The sequence below is a fragment of the Dromiciops gliroides genome, chromosome 3 (assembly GCF_019393635.1).
Source record: "Dromiciops gliroides isolate mDroGli1 chromosome 3, mDroGli1.pri, whole genome shotgun sequence".
NCBI classification, from domain to species: Eukaryota; Metazoa; Chordata; class Mammalia; order Microbiotheria; family Microbiotheriidae; genus Dromiciops; species Dromiciops gliroides.
This window is the reverse complement of record NC_057863.1, coordinates 205515812-205522085: the sequence shown is the minus strand read 5'-3', so window position 1 is coordinate 205522085 and position 6274 is coordinate 205515812.

Genomic DNA, 6274 nt, shown 5'->3' with positions numbered 1-6274 from the left:
TTTTTTCCTTTCACTTTATTTTTCTTGTTTTTTTTTTTCTTTTGCAACATGACTAGTCATGTGGAAATGTTTCCCATAACTTTGCATGTATAAAAGGTATTATATTTCTTGCTTTCTCAAGGGTGGGGGAGGGGCTAGAAGGAGGAACTGAAGATAAAAATTAAATAAAAAATAAAGCACACAGCTAACTAGGCCACCTTCCTACTTAGTAGGAGAGAAAGATCTACAAGAAAGAGTTGAGCAAAATCTTAAAGGAAATAGAAATTGAGAAGGAAAGCATTTTAAGCACAAAGGACAGCCAGTATAAAGGGACAACGATAGGGGAGATGGAGTGTACTATGTAAGAAACAGCAAGTAGGTACCATAAAGTACAGAGGGACGTGATATATAAGAAGAATGAAAAAACAGGATGGGACCAGATTGTAAAGAGCTTTACATACCAAATATGGGAGTCTGTGTTTGCCAGAGGCAAATAACCACGGGATTTATTTCAGTGGGAGGCCTACATGGTCAGATTTATGCTTTAGGAAAATTACTGGCAATTGAGTGGAAAATGGAGAGAGAGAGAGAGAGATTTGAAACAAGATTTCCACTTAGAATGAAGGCCTGCACTAGGATAAAAGCTGTGTGAGTAGAGAGAAGGGGATCTATTCCAGAGATTTGGTGGAAAAAAAATGAAAAGATATGGCAACCGATTGGATATGTGGGGTGAGGCTGAAGAATTAAGGATGACACTTGAATATTTAAACCTGGGTAACTAGAAGGATGTTAATACTCTTGACAATTATAGGAAAAGTTTAAAGGGAATGTGATTGGGAAAAAATAATGAATTAATTTTTGGATATGTTAATTTGAAATGCCCATGGGGCATACAAAATTTGCACTGTTCAGGAGGTAGTTTGCGATGCAGGGCTAGAATGCAGGAGAGAGGAGGTCTGTGTGTATAAATCTGGCACCCATGTGCATAATGATGATCATTGAATCTAAAGGTACTGATGAGAACACCAAGTGAGAAGGTGTGTATATATAGCTATATCTATATCTATAGCTATGTGTGTGTGTATGTATACATATATGTTTATATTATATATATGTATATGGTAGAGGGCCACGAAGAGATATTCAGGACACCTACAATTAGAGTTTGAGACGTTGACGAAGATCCTACAAAGAAGAATGAGAAGGCAAGATAGGAGAGCCAACAGAGATCACGACCACATAAACCCAGAAAGGGAAGAATATCCAAAAGAAGGTGGTCTTCAGCATCCCATGTTTCAGAGAGATCAAGGATGAATGAGCAAAGACCATTAAAATATTTTACCTTTGTAGAGAATATTTTCAGCTGAATCATATGGTAGAAAGCTCAATTCCAGAGAGCTTAGAAGAAAATGAGAAGAGGAAGTAGATGGCTTTTTGAGGACTTTAGCTGAGAAGAGCATGAGAAATATGACAATTGGTAGTGGGCATGGTAGGATCTATTGAGGGTTTTTTAAAGATGATGGAGACTTGGGGTGGTGTGTTTAGAGGAAAAAAAGGGAAGAACCAGGGTTTAGGGAGAAATCAAAAATAGGGAGAGAGGGGAGATGATAATGGAGGCAATCTGTTAGATAAATTGGTAAAGGATGGCAATCAAGAGGATCTGTAACTAATCATACATGTATAACCCATATTTGACTGCCACCTCATGGAGGAGGTGGGGGGGGGAGGGAAAGAGGGATAAAAATTGCAACCCTAAAGTATAAATAAAAATGTTTATTTAAAAAAAAAGAGGATATGTAACCTATTTGTTCAAAAAGATTTATAGCAGCTCTTTGTGTGGTGGCTAAGAATTGGAAATCAAAGGAATGCCCATTCATTGGGGAATGGCTAAACAAGCTGTGGTATATGATTGTAATGGAATATTATTGTGCTATAAGAAATGACAAGCAGGATGATTTCAGAAAGGCCTGGAAAGACTTGTATGAACTAATGTATAATGAAGTGAGCAGAACCAGGAGAACATTGTGCACAGTGACAATATTGTTGGATGAAGAACTGTGAATGAGTTAACTATTCTCATCAATACAGTGATCCAAGACAATCCCAAAGGACTAATGATGAAGCATAATATCCACCTCCAAAGAAAAAACTGATACTGAATGAACAGACTGAAACATGCTATTTTTCACTTTCCGTTATTCTTTTATTCGTCTTCTTAGGCAAAATGACTAATATGGTAATATTTTACATGTATAACTTATATTATTGCTTACTGCCTCAGGGAGTGGGGAGGGAAGGGGAGATAGAATTTGGAACTCAAAACTTTAAATAAAAATGTTTTATCAAAAAGAAAAAAGGGGGATATGTCTAGGGGCCACCTTTCATAAGAGACTGGAGTAAAGAGTGATGGGGGATGATGTCAGAAGGATGTGAGATAATCAGTGGCAAAGATTGAATTTAGGGTCATGTCCTCAATTTCTTTTTGGTAAAGTATGAGGGGAGGCCCTCAACTGAGAATATAGGGGCAGTAGTGGCACTTCAAAGTTGGCAAAGTTCTGAAGTTCTTATGTAGGATCTTTGCATTTGTTGGGCCCTTTCTTTTTGCATTTGTTACTATGGGGACAAACATACTAAGGAAGATCACTTCCAGGGGAAACACATGAATCAGAGTAGGAGATTGGACTCAGAATAAATTATTTTCTCTGTATGCTTGTGTTTACTATACTATGGACACCTACATTGTAGAACCTCCTTATTTTGTATTGCTAAAATTCCTGTTTCCTTCTCCACTCTCTCCCCACCCCTTCTTGAATTTGAAGCCCTCAGAGAAAATATCCTACAAGACTATTTGGTTAATTAGGGAATGTATTCAATAAAATACTTGATTGATAATGTACTGTTTTTCTGGTTTCTATAGAAACAAACAAAAAAATGGAATCTGGGTAGTCCATAGACCTCATGTTGAATTCAAAACCACCTTGCTATATTATATAAGCACAATAATACACTTAGCAGTGCCTGGCACATCACAGTAGGTACTTAATACATTCTTCCTTACTCCCCTTTTTCCTTCTTTAGTCTGGCATTAAAGGCCCTCCAAAAAAGAAATCTTCACCTATAGCTTCATTAATTCTTATTAAATACTATTCCCCACTACTCCACAGCCACTGTATTCTATCAGTCCTCAAAACAAAAACTATACTTTCCTTACCTCCCCAAATCCCTATTTCGTTGTTCATCCTTTCCTCTGGCTAGAATACTTTCCCCACTACTTTCTCTGCCTTCTGAACTCTCACAGCACTTTCTATCTTGCATACACACAAGTTCAATCTTATGTTATAGCTGTATATGTGCATAATCTACTTACGATCTCCCTAGATGATAAACTCCTGTATGGACCAGATTGTATCTCTACCAAAGATTCCACACAGAATGCCTGCATTTTAAAAAAGGCTAAATTGTGTTTCCCCCTTCTACTTTCTTCCTTTTGGGGGCCGAAGGGCAGTACAAGGCAAAAAGCAGGGTAGATGAGAAGTCAGTAAAACAGGATCATGAAAATGATTTGTTCTCACTTTTATCACACTTGATTACAAACATTTTACTGAATTTTTCAATTTTTTCCCCAAGTTGGAACACATTTTGGTAGGGAAAAGTTTTTTTTGGTAATAATCACCTTCATATTATATTATAATTTTAAAATTTGAATTAAACAGATCCCTATTTTTTTTGGGGGGGGGAAGAACCCCATATATGACTTTAACAGTTTTTCAATACAAGACTGCCTTTTAATGTTTTCTAATTTTAATTTTCCTTCCACAGTCTTCTAGGTAGTCCATTTGACATGGATTCTCACTCTGCTTCATGTACTGGAAGAAAGTGCAAAGCTCAAAAGACTTATCTGAATTTGTAATTCAGATTTTGTTTTGTTTGGTTTTGTTTTGCAGGGCAATGAGGGCCCAGGGTCACACAGCCAGTAAGTGTCAAGTGTCGGAGGCCAAATTTGAACTCAGGTCCTCCTGAATCCAGGGTTGGTGCTTTATCCACTGTTCCACCTAGCTGCCCCTAGATGTTTTATAGAAATACAAAATGCTTTGTACAAAAAATACAATAAGCTTTTATCTGATCATCTAAATAAACCAAATAATCCAATAAACCCAAACTTTACTAGCCTTTACTGTTACATGCCTACAATACAGTACACACTGATATCTGAGACAAACTTGTTACTAAAATCCTAAACTGTCTCCTAAGTAAAGATTACATTTTATTTAGCATGTTTTTGGTGTTGTGTATTTTAATGGTATCAAATACTTTCAAAAATTGGAATCACAGACTCTCAGAATTAGAGCTGGAAGAGATCCATGTGAGGTTTGTTAATCACATTTGTTTAATCATATCAGGTATCAGAGAATATAAAATATTTTAAGATACTCCAATTCTTTTTTTTAAAAAGTAAACTTTTACAAAAACTGAACACTTATTAACAACAAGGACAATGTTTTATTGAACAAATCTATGTACAGTACAAAAAAATTTCTTTAAATGAAACACTACTGTTGATTTATTGCAGTTCGATGGCTCAGTTTTAATTTGTACTCTTATAAAATGCAAAGTAAAATAATTTAACATTCAACAAGGAAGCACAAATTTCCTTTCTTGCTGAATCTGTAATAACTTTTACAAATTAATAGAGTTCCAAAATGCATATATTGCATTTAGTCAATCAGAAAAGGTGTTATACAGTACCAAATAAATTAAGAAATAAACACTATTACCCTTTTGGGATTTTCATCCATACCACTGGTGTTAAACCAATAAAAATAAATGAGTACAGCTGAACCTTCAATGTGATTTGAAAACCACAATTTTAATGTTATAAATTATCCACTCAATTTATACAATTGGTAGTTCTTTAAAAATGAATATGGCTAAATGCCCAAAGTACCAGTGTCCTTTCCCACACACATGCCCACTTTTAACATTATTTCATATTTGAGCAGCAACATTTCATATTTGCTATTTGCTTAACCTTAATGAACCTCAAGTAGTAACAGTTGACTCTGAAGCAAATTTTCATTTTCAAGAAGAAAAATAAACTTAAGCAATGGTCTAAAAAAGGTAAAATTCTACCCACATAAGACAAGAATATCCTCAGAACAGGAATAGGAAAAAGCACTGCAACAGGAAAAGAGAAATGGAATCAAATCCCTCACTTCTTCCCCACAAAAATCAGCACCCTTGGAATTCTGCAGAACTTTAAAAATAGTAACATGACTTAGGTTTATCTTTTATAAAAATGTACATGATGCTTCTCTGCACACTCTGAACAGGTGATTCTTTAAAACTCATATACCTAACAGAAGTTGTAAATAGGAAATGTGTTGACAGAAAGTTTTACAAAACTATTGTATTATAACACAACTCCCTCATCTGATACACACATATATATATATGTGTGTGTGTGTACATATACATATATATATACACCAATTAAACCTTCATATCTTAAGAATCTGAATTTTCTCTCATAGCAACAAAAGTATAAATTAAATCTCCAAACTGAAGATAAATGACAAACAGGTAGGGAATAGTTAAAATTTTTTTAAACTTATAACAAATTTCAATTGAAAATTGACATACAGCAGACATGATTTTAAAATAAGAGTAAGTTATTAAACAATTTTTTAGAAGTTGGAAACTTGGTAATAGTTTGTCTTGGGAACTATATCTGGGGAAAAAAGTAGGAATTAAATTTAAATTTAACAACATGCACATAAAATTTCTAAATTATATAAAGATGCCATTTCCAAGCAATTTTATTACTAAACCTATTTTTCAAAGTGAATCAAATAGTACTTGATTAGAAGGCTTTTTTAGTAATTGAAACCAAGTGAGAGAGAATTTTTTTTTTAGTTAACTTTAAAAACAAGTTAACTAGAATCTTGATAGTAAATGAATGATTAGAAAAAAATCATCATAGAAAAAAATAATCATAAATAGCTGAAAGCATTTGTAGCGTCTAATTTTTCAGCAAGTCACAAGAAATCTATAGATTTTATTTTTTGATTAATGCACACAAATTGGTCATCCTAATTGGTAATCGTGGTTTGCCAACAAGAAGCATCTCCTAATATTTCTTCTGCCCCCACCCCCCCTTCCACACACACAAAATCTATTTTCATCACTATCCATTTCTTTTTTTTTTCCAAACAAAGCTAGAGCCCAAGTATTTAAACAAAAAAGATTTTTAAAGTTATGATCATGGAGACCTAAATAAAAAGAATCCTAAGGAGCA